Consider the following 18,551-nt stretch of genomic DNA (forward strand, 5'->3'; position numbering starts at 1 on the left):
ATATATATTTTTTTTTTTTTTTTTTTTTTTTTTAAACAGGTACATTCAGCATTCTAGTCAAAGATATTGCTCACTAGAAACTAGTCCAAATAGTGACAACTGATACAATTGGCTTTAATTACACAAAAAACATAGGAGGGTATGCAAAAGTAGGTTTTGATTGAGAGCAGGCTAGAGAAGTGCCATAATGGGGAAGGGTAGTAAAAAAGGAGGGCAACAACAAAAAATTCTTAACTTTCAGAAAATGAACATGCACAACAAAATGCTTGATTAATAGGGCAGTGAAGATATTACAGGGCAGCCACAGAGTATGCTTTGCATATTTTATGTCCTGTCTCTTTTAACCTCTATCTCTGCCTCCAACTATTCTTCATTAATGAGCTTCTAATGCAACTTCAAATTGTCAAATTGAATTACTCTTCCTTATTTCAATCATTCAAATGTTGTCATTCATTGTTCCTGAATAAGATATCTTGGACTTTGGTAATGTGGAATTCTATTCAGCAGGTATCAAAGCATTTATAGTGCAAAGAAGTTTATTGTACTTTCTTGTAGGATCCATAAAAGTTTCAATCATTCTTATCCCTCTACTTCCTGGACAACTTTATTCTCAAAGTTTTGATAGTCCTCTTGTTGTTGTTTTTTTTAACTCTTCAACTGACAAATTCATCAGGAATTGGTGTGTAAGCTTTAAAACAACAGTTCTTTGGCAGTTGACTTGACATCACATTACTTCTTCATGCATTACACATAATGCAGCATTACAGCAGGTGTAAAACAAACATGCCACATCATGAGTAAAATTTAACGAAAAAGCCACACCAGAGAAAAGCTACCCCATCCCCACCTCAAAGACAAACACACACACACAAAAAAAAAAACCCAAACAAGCCTCACAACCTGGAAAATGGTGAGAAACACTGTGAAACTTTATAAAACATTTAAAAACTTTACAAGTTTAATTAAACACGTTATAACATCTGAATTAGTGAAATGACCCTAACTGTTTGGAAGAGGTACTGCTGCTACCAATTTATAAAAGTCCTAAAATACAAAACACAATGCCCATCCCATACCACCCTCAAAAAACAAAACAAAACAAAACAAAACCCAAAACTGAAAAATACCAAAGTGTATATTTATTACCTTGTATATATTTGAATAAAGCTAATGGTGAGGCGGTTGAGTATCACAAAGTTTTTCAAGAAAAAAAAAAATTTAAATGTACGATGTTCTCATGAATAACAATTTTGTAAGCACTTTATATAATGATACTTACATTGCAAATTCTACATCTATTTTCTTGTTAAAGAATACTACTTGCACAGAACTGTACATTCAAGTTTTAAAAAATGTCTGCTATTTAGACAGAGCCAACCTAGATTTGACACACGTCACTTGGAGCTATGTTCTTTTTATAATTCTTGTTATTTAAAGAGTAAAAGTCATATATGAATGTCCCAACAGCACTCAAATGAATGACAACAGCTCCCTTCTGTGGATGTATTCTATAGGATGGTAAGACAGCAAAATTGTCCCATAATTTTTTGATGGCTGTATTACTTTTTCTCTCCCCCCCCCCCCCATCTTCTTGAAATATGTCAGCAAATTACAGCAAATCACTGCCACTAACATTACTCTTTAACATAGTAAAAGTCTGTCATTACAAATATCTACTAGTGGAGTTTTTCCCCGCCTCTATCCCAAAGCTTTTTTTTTAATACATAGTATTAAAAGTAGACACACACATTCACAAACAAGGCATTTCCTATCAAACACTCAAAAATATAGAATTACTTGTAAGCCCATTTGAGGAAACCAGTAAATTTCACAGAAACCGAAGACACACTATGTCACTAGAGCAAGACAGACATAGAGGAGTAGAATATCACTGACAGATATCAAGAACACAGACAGATTTGGGATAGTGCACTGAAAATTATATTGAAAGAAGCCCTTCAGCAGGAATACGCATGCACTTTCATTTTGTTTCACATAGTTGCACAAGCATCCAGTTATTTCTGAGTACAGAGGTATCTCTGCCTCAACGATAGGTTCATTTCAACAATATTTCCAGCATTTTCTCTTCACACTACTAGTAACCAGGAGCATATATGCTTTGCATAGGAAACATTTTCAAAAACAACATTATTCAGTAATTCAATTCAATTCAATTATTCAACTTCTCTTCATAGGGCTCTTTTGATAACAGCAGAACTGAAACCCTATAATTCAGCGTTGCAAGAGTTGTTGGTTTTTTTCCGAAGTGTAAATTGACTTTGGATGGTGGTATGACCAGTTTTCAAGGAGAACGCACAATAATTGCTTAAAATGTTGTTGGCTCCTCGCTGTGCAACTATGGAAACGATTCTTGCTCTTGGAGTGTCAGCAAGCAAAAAACAAAACAAAAAGTAGGGGCAGGGCTACTTTGGTATTTGTTCTATTAAAAGATTGAGTGAGTACCTGCTGGAACAGTGGCATGTAGCTCTATACAGACAGGGAGACAAGACGAGAAAAGAACATAAAAAAAGATACTTGTTGATTTACTAACGACTCTCCCACGTTTCAGGTTGAGATGCATAAAGTCACAAAAAGAAACTATCATGTCCAGATTTCTAATTTCATAAAATGAATTTTCTTGAGAAATTTCAGAATCATAACGGAGAGAGAAAGTGTTAATTATGTCACACAAATACTGCTACATTTCAGTGGTTCTTGACCTTTTCTACAGTGTTTAGCAAAAAAAAAGAAAAAATGCAAGAGTTTGGGCTGTAGGCTATTTTTTTTCCACTTTTGTCAACTGCCATAGTTAATGAAACAGGGACTGTTTAATGAGAACGTGATATGAGAGAAAGCAGCATAATCCAACAGTCTAAAAGAAGATATTTGTAATTCTTTCTTCCTCTTCCCAGATAAAATGTAGTATACCTACATAGAAGTGAGGTAGAAGAACATATTTATTCTACAATAAATACTGACATACAGAATAACAAACGGGTGTTATATCATGCAGACTGTCGATTTGTTGATTTTTATTCTAATACATGCTTGAGAACATACACATAGTGGTAATGCACCAGTCTGCAAGTGTATGTGATTCTCAAATTATTGAAGTCATGAAGAGGATAGCTCTGTTGTTTTTATTGGTTCTGATAAGCTTCATTTCCCGAGCTTGGAAGGCTGAAATGTATGTAAGTCAAAATGACACGGGGAAAAAGTTAGCGATACAAAATTTCATGACATATTGTGCTAGCAATTATAACTACTGGACCTGATGACATCGACAAGTTTACCAGTTCAGCTATAGCTCCTTCACAGACAGCACACACACATACATACACACACACACAAAAAGGGGGGGGGGGGTGGTAGCATACAAATTACCTTGCTAAAAAGTGGTGAAGCTGAACAATGAATACATTAAACTCTCCACAGTGTACTGCATCAATCATTTCAGTCATAACTGATTCACAGACATGTTTGAGAATGCAAGGAACCAACATGCAAATCAATAGCTGGAACATATGCAACTGCAAACTGGATGGTGAACTGGAAGATGTCGAGGCCAGAGTACATCATAATGCGCTGATGGCAACCAACTTAAAAAGCTCGACTCAGTATGGTTAAGTACATGACAAACTTCATCAGCTACTGTATGTGACCCATCATCACGATAGCTCTTTTTAAAGTTACTTGACATTGAATTTCTGTTTCCACTAATCAACAATTTCCAGACAGTTTGCTTTTGAATATTTTATGCAGAACTAGCTATAAAAAAGGTAAGAAAGAAAGCTTGTCACTGGAAATATACAGAGTTATGAAGATCAGCTATGATGTTTTAGGGTGTGGCCCAGCATACAAAATAGGGCATCTAACTCCAAATAGTTCAAATCGAGTATTCCCAGTGACATGCTTCAGAAAAAGAAGAAAAAAGAAAGCTTTGTGTTTATATGAAGACATTCTTTGGGTTTGAAATTAAAACACATAGTAGTTCAGATATCGACCTTTCAATTTTGGAACATGAATCAAACTTAAACTTTGCAGTCAAATCATATTTACAGTTTCAGTATCCGTGACTTCATTTCACCACTATGATGATGGGCCCCATACACTTAGATTGAGTGCACTTTTATTCCATAAAGGTATGCTATATATGTGAAGAGTCTGGGTAATCAGGGTGAGCCGTGAATTCAGTGCAAAAAGGAGGAAAGGTATCAAGCATGGGGTCTACTGAACTTCTACATCCACTGGCACCATGCAGTACACAAAGCTGGATAAACTCTGTTTTCTTGTCTTTCTTTTTGCTCTCCTTATTTCTGTAGTAGGCCTAAATGTGGCCCCAGTATACAAATATATGTGCATGAGACTAAACCTTATCTGCCATTTTGTGAGTTTAATCTTCACACATAGAAATTGTAGATTACTATGCAAATACTTGACTAGTTATCAAGAGCAAATGGCTATCTAGACCAATGCAGTGAATTTGGTAATAAACATCTCTGCAGATTTGACTACTGCACTTTAAGATACAAAAATGTATATTTTCTCTCTTGTAATAATGACACCAAGATACATAAAAGAACTGATATGAATGCAATTCATGGAACAACAATAATGTATCTTGGTATATACATCTTTTCAACATAAATCTATTCAATAAATGTATCTTTCTTAATTCCTTGTCACTGGTACGACACCCAAGGAGTCTGCCCATTTTAATGCAATGGTTACAAAAGAATACAATGGGATATAAAGAATACCAAAATTGTAGAGAGAATAGGCCTGAACACTAGCAATGTCTAGTGGCCCAGGGCTGCCAAATGTACACATAGGATGGTTATAGTACTTTATTTCTGGGATCTTCTTTAAAACACACATGACTTATCATGAGGAAACATACTTATATCAACTGTCTTCACATACAGGTGTGCAGCTATTTCTGTCTCTATCCTTTTGACAAGATAAAACAAAATAATTAGGACCATTTTTATTGTGACAATACAAATCATGATGCTTCATCCTTCCATTCAAACTGCAACAAATAATTGCAAAATTATGGCGAGAAAGAAACATCACCAGGTTTTGTGCCATTGCAATGTAGTCTTTTTCATGCGAATGGCGTGACATTAGTCTGTCCAGCTGGCTGCAAGCTTGGAGGAATCCAAAACATTGAGTGAAAAGTTGTGTCACAAAAATCAAGACGTTGCAAAGCATTGCAGCAAACTGCATGTGAGGTTACAGAAATCATACCCTGCAGTGCAATTGTTCCGAGGATGATTCATGTGGCTATTGATGCAGTCCAAATATCCCCTAAATGTCAGAATATTTCTAATGTTGTGGTGTTTCACAGTCAGTGTGAATGGGCTATCAGTGAGACAGTGAACTTGTGTCTGGGATTACCTCTCTAGCAATAAAACTCACCTTCTCATCTAGAATGATCGGCTTGGGTGCCTCTTTGGAAGGTGTGCTTGCTGCGAGACCCAGGTCCTCATTTGAGAGGTCACGGCTGTTCCGATGGATCTTGGCCGGCGAGCTTCGACTCGGACTTCCCTGACCCTTATCCTTGTGCTTGTCTGACGTTTTGCTGGATATGCTCTGGTTGCTGCAAGGGTCATCAAAGGGGTTGTATAAAACAGGAAGAGAGAAATAAAACACATCAATGGCTGCCTTTATTATCAATATTTCCAGGGGTAAAAGAAAAAAAAATCCCCAGAATATTGAAGTAGAACTAACTATGGAGTGACTGTGAACACTGTTCAAGGCAATATAATGACAGGAATCCAAAGATACAACAGTGAATGACCTTTGCAAGCTGTGACAAGGCATATATCTCATTTACATAATAGTAGTGGCTGAGGAGGAAGTGACTTGGTAAAAAAAAAAAAAGAATGACCACTTGACAAGACAGAACTGATAGTGACTAGGCCTGCATTTGAATTCAAATTTACAGCATAGCCAAGAACTGTTTAAATACCAACATGCAAAACAAATCATCCGTTTATGGGAATATTACACATTTCTACGAACACTTTCAAAATTCAGTTATCTAATAGGCTGGAAAATACTCGCTTCAATCAAGTTTTTACTTCACGACTGCGTCGCCACTCAGGTATTATTCTCCTTCAGCAAAGTCAATCAGAACTGCAATCTTACATTCTTTATTCAGAGAAATAACTAAACTTTAATCTACGGACTTGAGAAGTGATACCTTTAAATCCCTCAAAGAAGTCTTTGTAGCACAACATGATAATGTGATGTGAAGACTAAAAGCCTACTCTGCTTCCTGCATCAACTGACTTCAAAGGAAGGCTACTCTACACCTATAGAGCTAAAATCTCTTCATTCCAAACAAGCGCAAAATTCAACCACTATCTATTTGTATATTGCTCATCTACATGTGTACACTGTCCAATGTCCCATCTGTGAGCTACATTGTATGAGCTTTCATAGCAGAGAAAAACTAACAAGAGAAAACACAAATCTATGCAGAACTCTGGCTTCTTGACCATAGCTTTGCAAGGAGCAACTTTTGTTTTTGTTTTATTTTTCCAGCAAACCCTTCTGGTTTCAAGCCACTCTTACCAGCTAAGTAGGGGGTACCACTACCATTGCCCTGGACAAGCTTGACAAATTTGGATATGAAGACTAAACTGCCTCTACATTATGGTGTGAAGAGCATCAAAAACCTCACAACATTTTGCTCACATTTTTGTGCATGTCTACAACACCATGCAGTCAAATTTTGCTACAAATAATGAGACTGTCAAATTTTGAGCCTTATTGTTTGTCCAATTATGCTTGCTGAAAAACTGAAAATGTTAGACTCAGAATTAATTTCTATGCCAACACAAACTTAATTCCTATATCAAACTCTTTTTGAGCCACAGTGTAAACCACAGTGTGCCACACTATTCTGAGTATGCAACACATGCATGCTTTCTGAAAACATTCTGTTTTTCAAATCCATGTAACTTGTTTACAAATCTTTTATGCTACACATGCAATGAATACAGTTTTTGAGAAAATTCCAGGCTCGGCTACAATGTAAATTTTGTGACAAATCTATGATTATTTTTCTTTCAAATGGTCAGTAGCGACATTATTGTCCAAGTCTGGGAGGCATAACTTTTGCACATACAACTGTGACAGAAACTTTAGAATTTACTCGAAAAATCCTTAGGGAACACCGCTTGACATTCAGTCACCACACAACGCAAGCTACATGTGAGTGGAAGGGAATCGCGAGTGAAGCTTTCATTGTACAGTGGCATTTGGCAATTCATTGACCGGTTCGGGCAGGTTTGTGCATTTGAGGAAAACATGCAAACTTGGTACGCCCTCAACTGAGTTGGGCATGCGAACTTGTCACAAAAATAGTTAAGACACAAACCGTGCACTGTGAATAATTACCACCACTCAAACTATGTGGTAAAGCTTGCATTTGCACTCCTCCACATTTGAAAGGTTTAGAAATACAGTCAAACTCGGATACCTCGAATTCGTCGGGACTGAAGAAAATAGTTCGACGTACGCGAATTTCGAGGTACGCGTACGTCGAATTTTCTTCGACTTATCCGATGTTTATCGATGTTCGACGTTTATCGATGTTCAACATGGTGTCTGTTATAGTGCCTACTGATTGTTTGCATGCTTGTCAATTTGAATTGAATCAACTTTTATATGAATGAATTGGGTGAAAATCGGAAATGAAATCAAAATTTCAGAAATAAAGATTTTGGTGGCCCGATCGCGCCACCAAAAAAAAAAAAAAAAGTCGGATGTTTGCCTTTACTTTTGAAAATGAACAGCGGTAACAATCGGCTACGTAAGATGCTAAAATAAGTGTCAGAGTTTTGCGTTTAATTGTGGAAATGAATGACGGTAATATTCGACTCGGTAAGATACTAAAATAAATGTCGGATGTTTGCTCATACTTTTGGAAATGAATAACGATAAGACTCAGCTCCGTATGATGCTAAAACTAATGTTAGATATTTGATTTTGCGTTCGGAAATGAATAAGGATAACATTCGGCTCCGGAAGACGCTGAAATAAATGTCGAATTTTTGCTATGACGTTCGGAAATGAAAAACAATAACATTCAACTCCGTACGATGGTTAAATAAATATCGGATGTTTCCTTATACTTTCGAAAGTAAATAGCAATAGCATTCGGCTCCGGAAGATGCTAAAATAGATGTCAGATGATCGTTTTTATGTTCGGAAGAAAATAGCAGTAATATTCTGCTCCATCATGTCCATATGATGCTAAAATAACTGTCTGATGTTTGCTTTTAAATTTCGAAATGAATAACAGTAACATTCAGCTGCGTTTAATGGTAAAATCAATGTTTGATGTTTGCTTTGACGTTCGGAAAAGAGTAACAATAATATTCAACTCCTGACAATGATGAAATAAATGCTGGATGTTTGCTTTTATGTTCGAAAGTAAATTGCAATAACATTTAGCTGCGGAAGATGCTATAATAAATGTCGAATGTTTGCTTTGATGTTCTGAAGTGAATAACAATTTATTCAACTCCGTACGCTGATAAAATAAATGCCGGATGTGTGCTTTTACGTTCGAAAGTAAATGTCAATAGCATTCAGCTCCGGAAGATGCTAAAATACATGTCGAATGATTGCTTTTACGTTTGGCATGTTTGGAAGTGAACAGCAGTAACATTCTGCCCCATACGATGATAAGAAATAAAAATTGGATATTTGCTACGGTACATTTCGAAATAAATATAAGTAACATTCAGCTATACGTTTCATGGTCCAAAATGTCTGATGTCTGCCTTGACGTTCAAAAATGAAAAACAGTAACATTCGGCTCCGTGCGATGATAAAATAATTGTCAGATGATTCATTTCACTTTCGGAAGTGGACCGTCCCAGTAACATTCGGCTCCGTTCGATAATGAAATAAATGTCGGATGTTTGAAATGACTAACGGTAATATTCTGCTCCGTACGATGCAAAAATAAATAACAGATTGTTGCTTTAACATTTGGAAATGATTAATGGTATTAATCCGCTCAGTTAGATGCTAAAACAAATAGCGGATGTTTGCTTTCACGTTTGGAAATGGATTAGGATAGTATTCAGCTCCGTAAGATTCTAAAATGAATGTCGGTTGTTTGCTTTTACATTTAAAAATGAATAACGGTAACTTTCGGCTTTTTACAATGCTGAAACAAATGTCGGATGCTAACAAATGTCAGCAAATGCGGGCCCATTTTCTCATTTCAAACGTAAGTTTTGACCTCCTCAATATATGGGCATCAACTTTTATAATAATCTCTACGCCTATTTGTCAAATCTTTAAACACAGAGTAAAATGATTGAATTTTCTATTTATTTGTTTTAGACATGGACATCTGTATCACTTCAATAATGCTTAATATTAATTTGTCTATACATTAGTAGGACCGATTTAGTTTTTCCAATGTTTTTCCTGATTTTTTTTGTCACCAGATTTTACTTTCGACCACCAGAAAATAAAAATTATATAATATTGGATGGCCTTGAGATTAATACAAGGAAATATTGGACGAGCTATGCACAAATATTGGACGAGTCGAAGACGAGTCCAATATTTTGCTTAAGCGAGTCCAATATTTCCTTGTATTAATCGAAAATAGGACATTCAATATCATCATTATTATCCTACAGAGGATTTTAGCAAAGAATGTTTTCGCTTAGGCCTACCCTTTCTGTCTCCGACTCCGAGTGCTGTTCCTACTGTGTAGTGATCCTGACATGGGGTATGGTACATGTACACTCTTCAGTGCAAGTTAATCCACTTCAGTCTCTGATAAAACAGTGATCTATGTATCCAAGGTAGCCGTCATGTTACTATTAGACCGAGATCTAGCTAATTTAGACCAGAATTAGATGTATTTGTATCCGAGATCTGAGAAACAATTCACGTCACATCTACCGTAGATCGTGAAAGATCGAATTAGGCTACTACTACCACAACTAGTCCTACTGTGCTGTATATAACGTACTTGTACACACGTACATACATGTACAGTAACTGTAATATGCATATCGCGCATGCAAATGCAAGCGCAGCGGCGGCGGCCGGCTACATTATATCGCGCGCGGGCTATCTAGCAGTAGCGCTGAGCATGCAGAGCTGCAGATCAATCGTCGCCTTGCGCCTGCATGCAAAAAAAAAAATGCAACTTGTTTTCATCAAACGTAAATTTAACTTCCTGTTATGAAAGTGATATTTTGAAAAATTGTGTGGAAAAACAATTTCAACTAATTGATGTATAAAATTTGTTTGTAAAAACACAGAATTTTAGAAGAAACGATATTCTAGTTAATTCGTGATTGACCAATCACAGACGTTTTTACTTCTTATTTCAGGTCATCTCGTATATATCTCAACCAATCACGGTGCAGTTTATAAAAACTTTGGGGAATCCCCCTCTTGCCGTCCAATATTTTAAATATTGGGCGCCTCGGCAAAAAATATTGGTCGAGTTCAACAAACTTTTTAAGTGGGTTGGAGGTTATGAGGTGCGTCGACAAAATAACACTTGTATTTGGGCTCTAAAAATCCTCTGCATGGATAATAATCAATGATATTGGTGGCCCGATAAAACCTAGTGCGGAGCCCTGTGTATTCTATTCTTCATTGTGATCGGCCTATACTTCCAGATTTTCATAATCGCATTGCTGGAAAAAAAAGTTTCAGTGCTTGCGTTCTCGGGGAAGTAAACTTCGTGAAAGGCACAAAAAAAAAATAGTTTTAAAAAAAGCACTACGAGGGAGATTGATGTTTTGACACTGGAGCGTGATTAATGGCAAAGATATAACTGTCAACGTAAGCAGGTGCGCCCCGACGGTTGAGAAATCTACGCGCACGGTATGACTGTCTCGATCAAAAATCGAAACACAGTGGTTAAAGAAAAGCAAATGATGGGGCAGCGCGTAGTGCTATCGTAAAGCCCTCCATTGGCACGGGTGCTATGTGCATACCATGTACGTGTGTTGGTAGGTGTTGGGGATTTTCCTTGTCAGCTGTGTATCGGATATTTCTTCTTGGGCGCGCGATTGTTCTGGTCTCAGAATATTTACAATCGAGTGTGAAAACATTTGTGACATGTCTTCGCTATCCACGCGCGCTTAATCGGAGATGCTGAGTGATGTTTGCAATTTCGATTCGAGCAACATGCTGGGAAAAACAATAAGTTAATTAAGATCGGGACATTAGATTTCCCTTCGAGGTAACCGAACTTCGAGTTATCTTTTTCGAGCTACGCGAATTTTAATACACGGAAACTCCATAGGAACAATCGGGACTTTCATTTTGCCCCCGAGGTAAGTGATATTCGGCTTATCCGACGTCGAGGTATCCGAGTTTGACTGTATTTTGTCTTATGTCACTATCATTTGATACTATGACAGTGATGTGGCAGTGAATACCACACCTGACAAAATCACAATCATATCATATCTAATTATGATAAGATGAAATATTAAGTAAAAGAAGAAAATTGAAGTCTCAAGCAATGACTGTGACGAGGCTAGGTCAAATGGGTACATGGGAAAACACACAAGAGTACAATTTCAAGCCGCATAATCACAAAGCTACAATTGATGGCAACCTGCTCATGTGGTATGACCACAATCACTAGAACACAAACATGAGAACACTTGAAGAAAGATGAAATCTATGATTATTTCTGGAATCAAGTGCAGCAGTGGTGGATGATGCAAACACTGGCGAGACCAAGTGTAGGTAAGTCCAAACATGGCTCTCTATATGGTAGAAATCAGTAGGAAACAAACTGCTCCACATCCTCTTGATCTTCAATGAAGTTGAGCATATTGAATTACTTTCTAAAAGTTGGTATTGTATACATTAAACTTGACAATACAACATTTCCTGCTTCCCATGAGATTCGAAAATCTCTACTGACAGGCGAAGAATGAAGAATGTCTGGAAACATGGGGTTGGTGTTTCCGTTAACAACAATGTTGTATGTGAAAATCTGTCAAGGTACACGGTGTGTCAGATTCACAGTGCAAAAAGTGCAATATGTAACCAGTGGATGAATCACTATTAAAAGGCACACTTACAAGTCTATACAGCATAACTGTATAATATATGACACAAAGAAAGTAAAATGCTATGAAGTGTGCCAGGTAACATGTAATGGTAGGACAGTATTGTTAAATATCTAAGATGAAATGAATCTCTGAATAGCATACAATGTGCCAAATCTACATTAATTTGGAGAGACTCCATTCACCACACTTTCCTGCCCCCCTCCCCCCATGAGACTTCGTACAAACATTTCTCATGATCGTAGCTTAAAAGGGTATTGTCTCTCAATTTCAAAGGAGCGTCAGAAATATTGATGTTTGTTTTATCACAACTTTGTATGATTTTACTTCCAAACATTACCAACAGCACTAGCTGTATTAGTAAATTAAGAAAATGTGTTGCAAACTGTGAACACTAGATGCAATTTTAATCTCATTACTTCAAAAAATAAAAAGTACTCAGAGAGATGCCTGATATGTGATAAGACAGCACTAGTTTTGTACAGGCAAACCATGATTTACAAAGACAATGTTGAAAATAAAAATATCCCGGCAGGGACTGAAGTGGTTGTTGATATATCATTTAAAAAGGCTGGCCAGTAAGAGTCTGGCAATGAAATGTGTCCTGTCTGCATGTGAGAGTAGACATAAAAAGCAAAAATAGAAAAAAGAAAAAAAAAATGCACCTGACTTGGTCGGCAAGAATATGATGATATTTTACTTGTGATCTTGCATATTAGGATCCCTCCATCTTCTTCCCTACACATCATTAATCTTTAGAAGCATATTATTGCAAAAGGCAAGAAATCAACTGTAAGAATCCAGAGTACCTGGTGATTCTTTTTGCACTGCTGAAACTTTCATATCGTCGCTGGGGTGACAAGACCTTGTATCTGAAATTTTGCTGAAAATGACTTTTTTTAAATTAATGGTCAAATAATGGGTTAAGTGATGTCCTGTCCAAATCCTAGGTGTCTTACTCCAAAAATGAAGCCACCATATTTTTTGGCTCTCCTGAACATTTGACTTTTTGTAGACACGAGGTCTTGTCACCCCAGCAACGATATGCGTCAATCATCCTGATATTCACATTGCTGTATGCACTGCATCTCTTGGCACTTTGACTCTTTGAGTTACTTTCAATGCAATGCTCGACATGGTTACCAAAGACTTGAGCACAATGAAAATGGATGTAACAGAGTCTACACTTCACACTTATGCATATCAATGCAAGTACTGCTAAAAATATTCTTCCACTGAATAATGGAAGATAACTGCATCAAACATACTAAAATGCTCAGGCAGACTTACTACCAAGTTCCAATTATTGTTCTCATGGAAGAGTATATGTTTATCAGAGGCAACAACAGAAAATGTATGAAAAATCTGGGTCAGTTAAATAATTTCAGCTGTACCTTGATAGCAATCAAGCTTGTTAATCTTTAGAAGTACATCTACTTTTCAGTGAGACCACAATAACTACCACTCGTTCTAAAGATGATTGAATGTTATGTGTGTACTTGCCATTAAAGCTTCTTCTATACCTATGCACTAAGTTTCTCCATAAAAAAATTATCTATTATAAGTGAAATTGAATAACCATAACACACCACTAAGAATCGGTGAGAAAAGTAATATCAAAGATAGACTAGATATATCGCTATGGCGACTGATATGCCTCCGCAATAATGCATGGTTCTCCTAATAGGTCTATAGTACAATGTCTTGACAATGTGTGATGACAGTTGCACACAATTGGCAAAATATTAAAATGACCGGTTTGACACATTTAATGTGCTGAATGTTCACATTCCTAGAACTAGGTTCAATTTGATGAATGATTAAAATGTCAGAGTGCAGGTATTTGGGGAACTGATGATTTTTACTTGACTTTTGGCCCTTTTATAAGTTTAAATGCATTTAGTTTCAAGGTATTGAGAAAAAATATAATTTCAGTATCAAATGGGAAAATAGCATTATCTAAACCTGGCCTTTGACCTTTGACCTCACAGTTCCAAAGAGAATCACTGTTAGGTTGAACATGCATAAATATGTAAGTTTCATGATGATACCTGAGTTACTTTTGAGATATGGAGGAAAAAGTGCAATTCAGCACTTTCACTTGACCTTTGACCTTTTGACCTTTGGGCAAGAAACTTCCCACAGAATATATATTGGGTAATACATGTATACATCAAGTTAAAAAAAAAAAACCTCTAGGCATTGCATAAATATAAGGAAAGTAGTGATATTTTGAGAAGTTGACCTTGACCTTTGACCCCCTGACCTTTGACCCATGACCCCCAACTTCCCTAGATAATCACTGCCCATCGGTACAAGCATATATACTAAGTTCCATGAAGATACCTTGAACCATTTGCGAGATATGGAGAAAAACATGAAATGTCAATTTTTTTTTCACAAAATAACCTGTGACCTTTGACCTTTGACCCTGTGACCCTAAAATCCACACAAAGTATTATCCCCCAAGGATATACCCTTATACCAAGTTTGATGTAAAACCACCACACGGTTCTTGAGATATCGACAAAAACAAAACGGGACGTACGGACGTACGGACGGACGGACGGACGGACGGACGGACGACCCGAAAACATAATGCCTCCGGCCACTTCGTTGGCGGAGGCATAAAAAGAATACAGTGTATTTAAATTAACAGTGGTATGTGGTTTAGAAGTGTGATGTCACTACTTCCTACTTTCTTCACCTGAACTATTTTGAGGCTACTTCATGTGCTGGTGAACACATTAGTCTCATATGTCCCCAACAATCTCAGGTCTTGAGCATGGATGTGAATTATTTCACTTTCATGTGCTGTGATTGTACAAAGTTCTGGAGTCATCTGTGGAGGAACCATCCTTTCCATATGCATGTATAATTCAAAGCATAGTTGAAAAGCACATTTGTGGATTGATGTCCAAACCATGAAGTATTCACTGCGACAGAAACTTTTAAGCTTTGACAAGACTGGGACAATGAACAAGAAGCACCATATGCTGTGTGCTATGATCTTGGAATGAAAATTTGCTGCAAGTCTCACAAAAAGATCATTTTGGATTTTTAAGAGAAAAATGAAACAAAAGTTTTGCAGGTTTCCAGGGAAATACTCACGACAGAGAGAGCTGCCTTTGTAATAAGGCCATTGTTGGCAAGCTGATATTTCTGGGAGTGGAAGAACATAATAGGCATGTATGAAAGGGTCTATTTACAGATGACTTGGAACCCTGTAATAGTAGGCCAAGCACAGTGCACACTGTAGTTTCTAATCTCTCTACAGGTGGCTAAAATTCGAATATCACCTGTTACTGCTATGAGGAATGTCAATGGATATGCATGTACATATGATAAACAGCTCAAATTACCTTCATGTGCATGATTTATATATACTTGGTTATAAATTGACTGAAGTCTCAGCTATCTACAAGATTCATGCTGTCGTCTACTGCTTATATGAAGACGACTGCATTCAGTGAATGAATGTGAAACATGCACATGAGCATAAACTACATGTGTAATCATTTGAGTATACATTCTATTGCTATGTCATATATAGATAGCTTTCGCTATGAAGCATGCAGTCATCTACATGTACACACATATATACATTCTACCAGGCAGGGAAATAATATTTAATGGTAATGTGGATTTATAAATTTGGTATTTCCAAAGTTAGGATAAAAACCATGAATCTACTTCTTGTTCATACAGGCATATCAAATGTATGTGGAGATTAATCACCCTTACAAAAACTGGCCCAGTTAATGAGCTTGTACAAGCAATAATAGTATGCAGTCAATGTTATTAAACAAAGAAAGGATTATCTGCACATCCATCAAACTTTCCTCTTTTCATTGTCTAAATAATGTAAAAGACTAGACTACTCATCTCTGGTTCAGTTGGATCATTCATGAAGAACAACTGTCCCACACATCCCTCGTACTATACAAATGCATTTTCAGGTTAAGGGATCAGAACAATGCCCTTTGTTTTGCAGACACACACTAACACAGGACTGTTCCTATAACATATTAGTTACAAAGAGTAGTTACAAGAAAGCTGATAATGTATGTGTGTGCAAATAAAATGTGTGAATAAAGTGTGTATGAAATGATATCAAGGAGAAAAGGCCATAGACCAACACCCAACAGACATATTTCAGATGTGACATAAAAATGTCAAGATAAATAAACAAAGTAATGCTAATGCTCTATCAGGATAAATGGCCAATCTAAAAATAAAAGTATAAAAGTAATAATGATAAATATGATAGAGTAATATCTATCAATTATAACAGCAGTAAATATAAGAATAGAAGCCGAAAGAATCAATCAGAAACTGTAACAAGAAAATGATTATAAACTCTTGTAAATTGTTTTCCTTGACACATGAGCTGTACCAACAGATAAAGAGTCCATCTATACAGATTTTTGTTGTTTTGTTTTATGTTTTTGATATCCGAGCATTTCCTCAATCATGGGGAGGGGGATTCCCTAAAAGTTTGTTTATATCATGTATACTAGGATTATACACTAGACACTGTCAGATACCTGTAAACAGAAACATTTGGGACTGAAATATCATTACAATATATTAGTCTCATTTGCTTGGTGTATTCTTAATCCAAGTGTACTGCCTGATTTGGAGAGGGAAACTTGAATACAATTTCCATAGGAGTAAAGAAATTTTCTCCAATTTTTTCTCATTCATCTGTAATTGATTAGGGTGCACAATCATTGTAGGAACTATTGTTTGTTTCATACACTCACTACAAAGTTTTCATTTCAATTCCTACTCTTATGATAGATTCAAAAATAATAAAAACCTGAGGGAAATGCATCAATACATGCAAAGAAAAGCACTCTAATCATTGTTTACTGCTTGGTGTAAATAAAGTCAGTGATAGAAAGAGAGGATGAGAATCGAAACTAAACAAAGAAAGATGGATCTAGAAACTTGCTTATTTACAAATACTGAAATGTGACAAATTTCGTAGACTGAGACACTCAAAGGTTTCCCAAATATTTACATGACTTGAATAACAGTGAGAGAAAAATCAATTCATTTAGTCCAGGGAAAAGGATGCTACTTAAAGGCGTAAAATTGATATCCCTGTTCTTTCAATCTATTAAACCTACATATAATGTGCTTTGTTGTTCATTATTACACCGAGGAAACATAAATGGGTGTTGGTCTTTCATACACAAGTCTTTGGTCTTTGGTGAAGAAGATAATGTACACTCGTTACATATTTCACAAGACATGGATGGATGTAATCTTGTTAATATCGATGAAGATAAATTTGTGAGAGAAAGACGGCCACCTTGTCTTTGCGAGATACTTACGACAACGACCGGTGCTTATTTGTGAGTTTCTGCTGCACACTCAGAAAGCTGATAAAAGACAATGCATGCATTAGGGTTACATGGCCCCACTCAAAAGGATGCGTGCAGGGTCCTTGTTCAACCTCCATCCAAACATTAAAGGAGGGTTGGGTCTTGAGACTTATAGACGACCTATTTTATAGAATGATAACTATTGTATTTGATTCATAAAATGCTGCAGCAATGTTAATTTTGCTACTACAGCTGACAGCAATGCAAAGCCTGCAATATGTTTTCATTTGATGTGTAAAGGTTGGAAATATAATTGCTTTTCACCAATGTTTTAGTCAATTGATTATACCTTACGATATCAAAGTATCCTCTAACATACTGCATTAAAAAAATGTAAATCACTCAACTTCATGCAAACTGAAAATGTTCACATCAAAACTTGTCGGTAACAATGCACAAATAAATACACAACAATTCAAAGTCTTGCAGAATGCAATTAAAAAAAAAAATAACAGTTTGTAACCAAAACACACTAAAAACATTCACCTTCTGGAAAATGTATTTCATCCATACAACATACACACTTGTACAAAATATTTGTGGGATGCAAACTGGGGATGAGAGGTACTTGATATTGAAGGACAGGCGTCGCTCCCCAGAGAATGTGACATTACATACAATTTGTGCTCTTCACTGATTTGAAGGAAAGCCCACCACCCTGTGGAAACTGTGCACAGGAAGAGGACTGGGGTAGCAGACTGATTCATCTGGACATGGATTCATCAAAGTTGTCAGCTCTGATAGAAAGCTGTCAGTCTCTGACAATTTCAGTAAAATCCTTGGTTTTGATTGGCTGAGAAGCTCAGGTCACCGACTGTTTCTGTGGTGATTGTCAGAAACTGACAACTTGTCAGGGCTGACAACTGTCATGAAACGGTGCCCAGGGTGCGGAGAGTGACGGAGGATTCTATATTCAAAGTATTTCAAGACATGTTTCAGAGTAAATAGACCCTTTCCCCGAGTCGTGCAGTGTACAAAAATTGGGTACATGGAGGTGTATACCGATAGTTATCAGCAGTTTGAACTTCAAACAGCTGTTTTGTGCCCACACTCACATCAATAAGCTTTG

The 18,551-nt window shown here is 36.6% G+C and overlaps 1 pseudogene; it reads right to left on the reverse strand.

The window, feature by feature from the left end:
* Window positions 1-18,551, reverse strand: part of LOC139714850 (dedicator of cytokinesis protein 1-like) — a 55,777-nt pseudogene that overhangs the window by 11,826 nt on the left and 25,400 nt on the right.

This window comes from Diadema antillarum, unplaced genomic scaffold (assembly GCF_040938485.1).
Source record: "Diadema antillarum isolate AM-2024a unplaced genomic scaffold, OU_Dant_1.0 seq00002472_RagTag, whole genome shotgun sequence".
Classification (NCBI taxonomy): domain Eukaryota; kingdom Metazoa; phylum Echinodermata; class Echinoidea; order Diadematoida; family Diadematidae; genus Diadema; species Diadema antillarum.